We start from the raw sequence: 12040 nt of genomic DNA on the forward strand, positions 1-12040 counted from the left end.
CAAACAAAACAAATTCCTTCATCAGCCAGGTCCAGAAAAATATTTCACCATCTACATTTTGCCTATCATGTCCTATCAGGCAACATATTTCACAATGAGCCCTCTGGAATTACAGTTGGTCATTGTGTTGATCAGAGTTCCCAGTTCTTTCAGAGTTGTTTATCTTTACAACATTGTTGCCTTCATATAAATTGTTCTCCTGATTTTGCTCACCTCCCTCTGAATCAGTTCACACAAGTCCTCCCAGGTTTGTCTGAAACTGCCTCCTTCATCATTGACAGAGTATTTATTAAGCATTTACTATATGGAAGGCATGTGCTAAACACTGGGGACATGAGCACTAGCAAGGAAGATTATTCCTGCTCACAAGAGGCTTCCAGTCTGTCAGAATTACATGAGAACACATTAAAACAACACTTTAAGAGTAGTGGAAAAGAAGGAAAAGATGGAGAAAAGGCTGCAAGGTTTGCAGATAGTGAGAAGGTGAGGTGAAGACCTGGATCTGGCATAGCAAGATGAAAACACACCTATCAGAATCCAAGGTGGATCAAGGAACAGAAGCCCATGTTTCCAGTGAGAACAAGGTGGGGATGATGACTGGAGAACAGTCATGCTTTGGAGATGGTCAGGGAATGAGCGAAGGCTTGGATCCTGACAAGATAAAGTAAAAGCTCACCTATCAGATTACAGTGCTTAAGTAATGTCACATTACTGTTTCTATTTTTATCCATATAACAAAATGTCTTGTAGAGCTATCTTACTGAGGAGACTAATACTTTAAAATACTGTGATCATAACTTTTTCCAGCACACTGATGCTATGTGAGATGCCCAAAATGATGTGAATATCTAGCAATGACATTTGGGAACTATATAGTAGTGCAACCGTGACCCATTCAATCAAACAAGTATGGGAAAAAGATGCAGGAGACTTGAGTTCTAGTTGCAACTCAGCCACTAATTCTGTTTGTCCTTGGACAAATTACTTCTGGAGAATCAGCTTCCCTTTCTGTTATATAAGACGGATTGTTTTCATGATTTCTAAGTTCCCTTTTGCCTCTGACATTCTACGTTCTACGACTTTCTGTGATTCTACAGATTTTCAGAATTCCAGTATTCTCACAGCTTGCCCTCTGTATCCAAAGTTGCTATTTGATAGATGTGAAGGGCAGGGCAGGGAAAGAGTTTTGATTTTCCTTAGAAATTGTCTTGAACATGTAACATGTGAATTGCCTAGAAAAAGTTTTCCATACTCTTTGTCTTCTCTCCCTCTCTCCTCAAACCCATTGTAATCTGGCTTCCATTTCTTTATCACTCAGTTGAAACTGCTCTCTAATTCTTTCTTTCTTTCTTTCCTTCTTTCTTCCTTCCTTTATTCTTTCTTTCCTATCAGGGTTAGGTGATTTGCCCAGGGTCACACCATCAGTACATATCTTAGACCAGATTTAAGCTCAGGTCTTCCTGACTCCTGGGGCAGGGCTCTATCCACCATGCCACCTAGCTGCCTCCTCAGTTGTTTTCTTAATGAACATATCTTTGCTCAGTCTTCATCCGCTTTGACCTCTCTTCAGCATATGACACTGTTGACCACCCTTCCCTCCTGGATATATTCCCCTCTCCAGGTTTTCCTGATACTATTTTCTCCTCTTATTTCTTCATCTCTTTGCTGAATTATCATCCGTATGGAGCCCCTTAACAAGGAGTGCTCCCAAGGCTCCATCCTGGGCCCCCCTTTTTTCCCCTCTCTACATTTTCTCTTTTAGTGACCTCACTAGTTTCTATGATTTAATTGTCACACCTATTCAGATTACTCTCTGTGTATTATAAATTCTTGAGTAGGGACTTAAAAATATAATTTTTTTAAAAAAATTAGCCTAGTGTAGGGAAATTCTGTATTAGAGAACCTGGGTTTGAATCACCGATCTTGTACTTACTACAGTGGGCAAGCCACCTTCTCCTTTGTGTGTATTTCAGAGTGGGAAGCATTTTGTAACAGGACTAGGATTGGAGAGACCAGCTTTGGAAGGAGCAGAGAGCCTTAAGATGAGAAGCAGACTGGTCTACTTCCAAATTTATCTGCAAAGTAAAAATAAAGATTTAAAGGCTTGTAGTTTTGCATGTAAATGTGACATTATCCAAGCAAGAAGAGTGTGAAAGGGAAAATAGAATGGGGGAGTGGAGGATAAGAGAGACAGGAGGGGAAGAAGGAGGAAAAGAAGGAGCAACAGTTACAGAGAAAGAGAGTGAAATACAGGAAAAGGAGAGAGTGGTACAGTGGGGATGGAATGAATGAATAAATGAAAGAATATGTAAGTGACTTATATATACAAAGCATTGTGTTAGTCACCTAAGAGATAAAAATAAAAGAAGTAAAACCAGAAGTGCTTTCAAGGAACTCACCTTCTAGTAGAGGATGACAACACATGCAAGAATTTCAGCTTCAAATCTGGTGGAATAATCTAACGGTCCTTTAGGTGCCTTGGTAAAAGAAATAGTATTCCACATACTTTAGGTTAGTTTTTTCCCTTAAGAGGTACTGAAACTCTCCTTGGAGAGCTGATTGATTAAGGGGACATATGACTCAGGCTGTTGATATAACTTCCTGGTCACCTGAACACAAGGTCACCAAGAGTTCCAGCTCTCTCTGTGACCATAACAAAATGACTGAATCCAAGAAGCTGTGCTCAGTTGAAGCAATGTGTAGATGTCCTCACTGAATATCCTTGCTAAATGGCTTTTCCCCACTGTGGTTAAATAAACCTCCTTTTGTTAACTCTTGAATGATGTATGAGTGCCAGATTTCCTCACTTCATTCTAATATTGGGTCTCAGTTCCCTTATCTGTGAGACGGACTTAGAACTCCTACCCTGCTTACTCCATAGGAGTATAGATTTAAAGCTGGACCTTAAGAGTTCATAAGCCCCATCTACAGATGAAAAAACTGAGGCCAAGAAATGTTAAATGACAGGCCTCAGGTCATATAAGCAAGTGGTAGAGGTGGGATTTGAACTCAGATTTTTTGACTCCAAATCAAGCATCCTTTCCACTACATCATACTGTCTCCCTCATAGGCACTCTGTCAGTCATCAAACAGTCATGTCCCACTCTTGGTGACCCCATTTGGGGTTTTCTTACTATTTCTTTCTCCCGATCATTGTACAGATGAGGAAACTGAGGCAAACAGGATTAAGTGACTCAGGATCACACAGCTAGTAAGTATCTGAGGTTGCATTTGAACTTGGGTCTTCCTGACCAGGCCCAGGGCTCTATTCATTGTACCACTCAGCTGTGTGCTGGATCCTGTGCTGAGCGCTGGGGATAGAAAGGAAGACAAAACAGTTCGTGCACTCAAGAATCTCACATTCTAATGGTGGGAAACAAACTTATAAACCACTCTGTACATACAAGATCTATACAGAGCTGTTGTGTCATTTCAGTCATGCCTGACTCTCTCCATGACCCCATTTAGGGTTTTCATGGCCAAAATACTGGAGAGGTTTGCTATTACCCTCTCCAATTCATTGTACAGATGAGAAAACAGGGTCACACAGCTAGTAAGTGTCTGAATCAGTTTTGAACTCAGGAATATGAGTCTTCCTGACTCCTGGCCCTACATTCTTATCTACCATGCTACCTAGCTGCCACACACACACACACACACACACACACACACACACACACACACACACACACACACACACACACAGTAAATGGAAGGTAAACTCAGAAGGAAAGTACTAGCCATGGGAGAGAACCAGGAGAGGTCTTCTGCAGAAGGCAGAATTTGAACTGAGTTTTGAAGGAAGCTAATGGACAGAGGTAAAGAAGGAAGGCATTTTAGGTATGGAGGATAAGATTCAAATGAAATAATAGCACAAAACCATTTTCTTTGATATAATGGGAGAGATATCCTATCTGTCATGAAAGATTATCATTAAGATGATGCTTCTCAAGACATCTCTCTACCTTTTAAGCTCCTGACTGTGGTGCCTATGCAACCCCAACCTGGGCATAAGGATACTCACCTCTGCTGAATTCTGACCCTGTTACTTCTTCCAGCCCTTCAAAGGAAGCAGGATGGATAACATGGTGGACCTTGGCGAAGTCACTTAATTCAGTGTTCTAAGCAACTCTCTCAGACTAAATGTCCAGAAAGTGCCAGGTGGTGCCCTACATTGGTAGAGAGAGTTTCTTATCCAAGTTCTCTATACCAATGTGAAAGCACTGGTCCAGCTGCTATTCTTGTCTCCAAAGAAAACCTCAGAGGCTACTATATGAGCTCCATGTGCTTCTTAAGCCCATTTCTCCTTGTTCTGTCCTCTGGGAAAGAGAGAACAGCTGGTCGTCATCTTCAGTATAATAACGATCTATTCTAATCTCCTAGTTGCTGGCACCTGACCAGAAGGCAGCTGAATCTCTAAAAACCCTCTTCCCTGTCCCATCCCCCAACACTATCCCTCTTATCACTAGGGATAACCTCAATAATTTTCAGTTTGAGCCCCAAAGTCCTTAATAATCTACTGGATCTGGCATTGTATGGTCTCCCATTTGATGAAACCTTCCAACTTTGACAGTTTCTGAATTTTATATGCATTTTTGTCGTTCAGTTCTTTCAGTCATGTCCTGCTCTTCATGATCCCATTTAGAGGTGTCTTGGTAGAGATACTGGAGTGGTTTGTCATTTCCTACTCCAGCTCATTTTATAGAGGAGGAACTGAGGCAAACAGAGTTAAATGACTTGCCCAGGGTCACACAGGTAGTAAGTGTCTGAAGCAGGATTTGAACTCAGGAAAATGAGTCTTCTTGACTCCCACATCACAGAGCTGGCACTTTATCCACCAAGCCACTTAGCTGCCCCATAGAACTATAAAACATAGAAGCATAGAAGTAGAACATATCTGACCCATAAGAACTCTTAGAGTCATAGATTCATGGAATATCAGAGCTAGAAGGGACTTGAGAGTGTATCTGGTTTAGTGCTATCTGTTACAAAACTCCACTCCTCCTCCTTCTGCCTACCCACCTTCCTCAAACATCAGTTGGCTTGACACTTCCCACAAGGTAAAGGACACACCACTATGGTGACATATGTTGACACACATAGGCAGCACAGTACCAATTGTTAAGTATTGGGTCAGGTCAACCTGACATTATAGGGTTGCAGCCCACAGATACTGCCCAAGGGATAGACAACAGCTGGGCACCAAGGGCATGAGTGTGCTGAGGGCCCTGGGGACAAAGGGGCAAGGACTGATAGCTCTCGTCCCAAACCAAACACCACAGCTTTCCTTCCAGAGCTGAACCCTTGTCTACTCCTGATTGACCAAGTTGCCAATAGCACAAACATCCAGATGAGGAAACTGAGTCATTTTCAAACTGAAGTCATTTTTTTTCCTTCTCTCTCATCCGTCAATTCTAATTCATAGCTAAATCCTGCTGATTTTGCCTTCTCAATTTTTCTCAAAACCATTTCACTTCCATTCCTGCTCAGGTCCATATTACCAGCACCGGACTGACCTGGGATTCAGGACAACTGGGTTTGAATCCCTACTTCTGTTACTAAGGAATTAAGCAAGTCACTTTCACTCCCTGGGTTGAAGTTTCCTCATCTGTAAAATAAATCATTTGGACTCTAACATCACTAAGATTCTTACTAGCTAGAGGCAACTAGGTGGTGCAGTGATCAGAAGGCTAGACCTCGAGTCAGAAAAATCTGAGTTCAAATGTGACTTCAGACACTTAGAGCTTTGTGACCCTGGGAAAGTTACTTAATCTCAGTTACCTCATCTGTAAAATGGGAATAACAGCATCTGCTTTCTAGGGTTGTTGTAAGGATCAAGTCAGATAATTATTGCAAATCTTAAAGAGTTATATAAAAACTAGCTATTATTAATATTCCAGCTCTGATCATCTATATATCTCTGATTTTATACAATAGAGACAGTGGGGAGTAGTAGAAAGACTTCAAGCCGTGCAGTCAGGAAGATAATGGTCCAAATCCTACCTCTATCACATACTAGCTGTTGGGCTCTGGGCAAATTATTTAACGTCTCAATATCTCAGGCAACTTTCTAAGACTCTAATGTCAAACAATAGTTGATTTGCATTAATAGGAGGAATTTCTTTAATATGAGTTCCCTATATTAGTGAAATCACATTTAGTGGACAAAAAATTATAAATTATTCATGTTTTAAATGTTAATTGTAAATCACATTCATTCAGTAAACATTTATTGATTATTTTATTAGGCCTGGACCAGGTGTGCCTCCCTTTGACATCATAAATTCAAATTATGGGTCAGTCCTCTCTTAAGCAAACCCAATATATGCAAACCCACACTTACAAAAAAAGGTTAAATTAGAATTCTGATTATTATGCCTTACAAAAAGATCAATTACTTTGAAAAAGACTTTACTATAAAATTTCTTTCAATGAAACCTCTACTTGTTAATACAAAATCTAAATCAAGTTACAAAAATTTGATCTGTGAATTTTGAAGGATATTGGGCATACTTTGTAGTTGAAAATGCTGCTTTGTACATTTTTTTAAAGGATTCATTTGACCGCATATTTATCAACATGTGTACCCATTGGAAAGGATGTAATTAAAGAATTTATGATAGAAAAGGAGGATAAACTTGTTATGAAAGAAGAGCAAGGCATGACTAATGAACAGATCACATGCCCCATTGATATGTGGAGGCCTCTAGTATTTTGAGTGGACCATCCAAACCCACAGGGCAAGTTTATGAACTGGTTAGAACTGGAGTCAAAGCAAGATGAGGGGGACTAGTTGAACTGCAATCTGCATTGTTGAAGAGAATACCTGCATAATGAGATAACATTCACTTGAGGATCTGAGTACTGAGTACACTTTGCCTTCTCCAGACTCTCCCTCCCTCCCCAGTAAAATATCAACTTCTTGAGTGCAGAGACTATTGTCTCTTTCTCTTTATAATTTTCTCCACCACACACAATTTCTTCCAGTACATAGTAGGTAGTCAATAAAAATATGTTGAATTGAATTGATTTCACATGGTGAGTAAATCAAGGCATGCTTGTATTGGATGTACGTAAAAGTAATAAAAACATCTTGCCTTTTAAAAAATTCAGCAATTCTGACTTGCTGCTTCCTAACTACTGGGGTCTTTTAAGGACAGAATTTTGCAAATGATCTCTTATTATCTTGGAGTTAAGGCTTAGGTACGTTTTGTGGAAGAGTAGCATTCACTGTATCCTAGTCAATCTTTGCCTCCTTCGAAAATAAAATTTTTATATTGTGTATTCATCCTTCGTGGCTGAAAAAGACCGCACCATCAGAGAAATGATGACATGACTTGCACTTGACTTTGTTTTGAGTGAGGGAGGGCTGTGCAGGTCACCAGCCTCACTTCTCCTCCAGAGCCATCTGAATCCAGTGACCAGATACTTATCAGAATGACTGGAAATGACCCAGAATGCGCTGGGAGGCCTTGGGCCTTTTAGGCCAAGGTCTTTGCAGGTTCTCACTTAGGGTGAGGCAACGCCCATTCATGGAATAGGCCTTTTTAAGAAGGAGCCAGGGCATGGCCCCTTCAATGAGGTCAAGAAAAAAGAAAGACTTCAGGCTGGGTGGAAAACAGCAACAGTTACTATTGATAATCACTCTCAAGCTATATATATATATATATATATATATATATATATATATGTATATATGTAATAGGGCAGCTAGCTGGTGCAGGATGGAGTGCTGGCCATGTAGTCAGGAAGATTCGTTTTCCTGAGTTCAAATCCTGCCTCAGACACTTACTAGTTGTGTGAGCCTGGGCAAGTCACTTAATCCTGTTTGCTTCAGTTTCCTCATCTGTAAAATGAGTTAGAGAAGGAAATAGCAGACCATTCCAGTATCTTTGCCAAGGAAACCCCAAATGGGGTCAGATACAACTGAAAACTGCCTAAGCAATAACATATATGTAATATTATAGAAGTAAGTGGTATATAGTAGAGGTATGTGGTATATAACTGGTACCCACAGCAGATAATACAAAATGTCATCTAAATCCATAGTTTTATGTTCCTCAAATAGCTATCACAGTGGATAGAGCCCTGACCCTGGAATGAAGAAGACCTGAATTCAAATCTTGCCTTAGACACTTACTTGCTGTGTGACTTGGGCAAGTCACTTAATCTCTATTTACTTCACTTTCCTCAACTATAACATAGGGATAATAACAGCACCTACCTCCCAGGGTTGTGAGGATTAAATGAGATCATGTTTGTAAAGTACTTAGCAAGTGCCTAACACATCGTGAGGGCTTAATAAATTCTTGTTTCCTTTCTTTCTTCTTCATCTACCTGTCTGCTAGGCCTGGTTTTTTAAGTAACCAGAATGCTTGGACTTAATTTTTCAGTGTTCTGGTCTCTCCCATCCACCCTGGAAGAAATACTCAAAGGGCCACTCTTCAGAAAGGAAAAGAAGAAGCAGAAATGAAGTAATCGTTGCCAACTAATATTTACTGTTGTACGTGCAAGGTCCTGTGCTTATGCACTGTGAGGATACAGAGGAGAATATTAATAATACCATAAGCTCACATGTCCAGCTTTTAAAGTTCTATCAAAAACTCTCAGGTAAATGAACAAACGAAATACAAAAGGGTTATGTGTAAAAACATAAACTGCAAGTAATTTACAATTTATCTTTTTAAATGTTTATATTCCTTCCCAACAGAAACCCTACCCTGCTTGTCTCATCATGATACAGAGATTTTTGAAGGCTCTGCCAGAGTTTCACAAGCTCTGACAGGTTGGACCATGAAGGAAAAGCCTCCAGTAGGAGCCTATTGCAGTAGAAATAAGTAGACTCATTTGGGATTTTGTTGTTTTATTTGATTCAGTCATCTGTCTGACTCTCCACCACCCCATTTAAAGTTTTCTTTTGCAAAGATACTGGAATGGTTTGCCATTTCCTTCTCCAAATTATAGACGAGGAAACTGAGGCAAAGTGTTAAGTGACTTGTCACACAGCTAGTAAGTACCTGAGGCTTCATTTGAACTCAGATCTTTTTTACTTTAGGCTAGGAACTCTGTTTACTTTGCCACCTAGCTGGCTGGGTTCAAATTTGGCCCCAGGCTTGTTAGTTTTGTGACCCTGGATAAGACACTTAATTGGCCTCAGTTTCCTCAACTGTGAGATGGAGATGATAATAGCACCTGCCTCCTAGGATTTTTGTGAGGATCAAATGAAATAAGATTTGTAAAATGACTAGAATATAGTAAGTGCTCAGTAAATACTGGATTTCACCCCATAATCATCGCCACCACATAATTGTCATATCCTGTTTGTTGGGTTTTTTTTAGTCCAAAAATTGGCTTATAACTTTTCATCAAGTAATTGTCACACGATATAATTCTGTTCCTCATGCCGCTTAAACACTTAAAAGGTAAACAGAACAGCAATGTATTCACCAGCAGCCTATGGATACCCATTTATCTCCTGCGCATTGCAAGGCATGAGCCTAGAATTAGCACATGCACATTGTCAGTAATCAATTTTAACCTATATTCAGGCATATTCCATGCATCCTAATCTTGCACCAAAGAGAGTTTAGTAATAAGAGATTTTTAAGTAATATCAGCACAATTTTTAAAAGCTTCACATAATGGTCGCATCCTGTTTTTTGCAAAAATATTGGCATAAAATCTACCCCGATTATGTGGAGAAACATGGTACTTGTTCCCTTCCCTCATTTTATCTCAGGCTGCCTCTCATTTTTTTATTTTAACAAATCAATTGGAAATTACCTACTATGTGCAAAATGTTATACTAAGAAGATAGATATAATAAGAAAGTCACTTAACTTGTGTATAGTATATATTCCTGGACCTCAGTTCCCACAGTACTTTGAATACAGAGATCTTGCTCATTGGAGCAAATTCTCTTTGGACTACACTTCCCAGACAACCCTCACATATTTTTATTGGTCTTGCAGTTTAAAGAAGAAAATGTGATCTAAGAGCTAAACTAGCATAGTAACAGTTTCTCTTTCTCTCCCTGTGTGGTTTAGTTATTTTTTCTTTTGCTCATTAAAAAGACCCATTCCTTGACTATTTAAAGAGTCCTATGCACTCAATGGGTGTTACCTTCCTCTAAATGAGTACCTGAAAAGGCCAAGGTCTCCCATTGCATCCTGGGCCATTTCCAATCATCCTGATGAATATCTGGTCACTGGACCCGGATGGCTCAGGAGGAGAAAGTGAGGCTGGTGACCTTACACAGCCCTCCCTCACTCCAAACAAAGTCAAGTGCAAGTCATTATTTCACTGCTGTCCTGAGAAGCCAGTGCTCTGGAGGATGCTGCAGCAGTGAGAAAGGAGAGAAGGCACCAGAGAAGAGGATGCTGTGGATACTTGGCCCTGACATCTTTCCACAAGTGAGCTTCTTTGCTTCTCTTCTGCTGTGTTAGAGAAAGATAAATAGGGATTTGATTAGTGCTCCCAAGTGTCAGCCATTTGGGAATAGGTGCTAAAAGCATTTAATGCTTGATTCCATCCCTTGTTACTCCTTTGTCATTCTATTTTAATTAAAATATCTGTTTTGCTGTATATACCCTTTGATCCAACAGTACCACTATTAGGTCTGTATCTGAAAGAGATCATAAAAAAGGGAAAAGGACCACATGGACAAAAATATTTATAGCAGTCCTTTTTGTGTTGGCCAAGAATTGGAAACTGAGGGGGTGCCCATCAATTGGGGAATGGCTGAACAAGTTGTGGTATGTGAATGCAATGAATACTATTGTACTATAAGAAATGATGAGCAGATGAATTTCAGAAAAACCTGGAAAGACTTGCATGAACTGATACAAAGTGAAGTGTGCAGAACTATGAGAACACTATACACAGTAACAGCAACCTTGTGCCATGATCAGCTATGAATAAATCAGTTCTTCTCAGCAATACAGTGATCCAAGACAACTCCAAAGGATTCATGATGGAAAATGCTATCTCCAGTGAAAGAATGATGGAATCTGAATGCAGATCAAAGTATACTATTTTCACTTTCTTTATTTTTTTAAGTTTTTTTCCCTTTTTGGTCTGTTTCTTCTCTTACAACATGACTAATATGAAAATATGTTTACATGATTGCACATACATAACCTATCTCAAATTACTTACCATTATAAAGAGCAGGGAGGACAGGGAGGAAGAAAATTTGGAACTCAAAAATTTGTAAGAATGAATGTTAAAAATTAAAAATTGTTTTTACATGTAATTGGAAAAATAAAATACTATGAAGTGAAGCTGGATTTGAACTCACATCTTCTTGACCTCAAGCCTACAACTCTACCCAGCGTGTCATCTGAGGAAACTTACTCTCACATGAACTATTGCTATTTGTGTATTTGCTCTCATATTACCCTCACGTTTGTAATTTATAAGTTTATCAGGATCATAGGATTTTAGAGGTGAAAGACATTTTAGAGGACTTCATATACCTCCCCCTCATTTTACATGTAGCCCTGGGCTTTCTCAATATGACTCTCTCCCCCCAGGTATATCCCTACACCATCATCTTTTTTTTTTTTTTTACAAATGAGGAAACCTGAGGCCAAGAGAGATTGAGTGACTTAAGGCCACACAGGAAGAAAGCACCAGCTTCAGACATTTACTGGCTGTATGGACCTAGACAAGTCACCACAACTCTCACAGACTCAGGTTCCTCATTTATAAAATGAGGGGGTTGAACAAAATGACCTCTAAGGTTCCTCTGGCTCTGAGTCTATAAATGCAAAAAAATGGTCCAGGCAAAGTGCTGTGAGAAATTTGAGGGAGGAGAGGTCATTGTCACTTAGGGAAAGCTTCAGAATGGAAGTTGCATCTAAATAGAATCTCAGAAAAGTTAGATATGATACACCTCTGGAGAAAACTGAATGGGACTAGAAAGGAGTATACTTTTTTCTTAGCTGTACATGATACTTTCCCAAACCATGTATCAGACCATGTATCAGAGCACAAAAACCTCACAACTAAATGCAGAAAAGCATAAATATTAAATACA

The 12040-nt window shown here is 39.6% G+C and overlaps 1 long non-coding RNA gene across 1 annotated transcript; it reads right to left on the bottom strand.

Annotated features, from left to right (window-relative positions):
• Window positions 1-30: 30 nt before the first annotated feature.
• On the bottom strand, window positions 31-2605 carry LOC140518225 (uncharacterized). The gene is made up of 3 exons (XR_011971869.1): window positions 2400-2605; window positions 1934-2075; window positions 31-651 (listed from the first exon to the last, which is right to left on the bottom strand). It is a non-coding gene; the product is annotated as an uncharacterized lncRNA (long non-coding RNA).
• Window positions 2606-12040: the final 9435 nt, after the last annotated feature.

Source organism: Notamacropus eugenii, chromosome 1 (assembly GCF_028372415.1).
Source record: "Notamacropus eugenii isolate mMacEug1 chromosome 1, mMacEug1.pri_v2, whole genome shotgun sequence".
NCBI lineage: Eukaryota > Metazoa > Chordata > Mammalia > Diprotodontia > Macropodidae > Notamacropus > Notamacropus eugenii.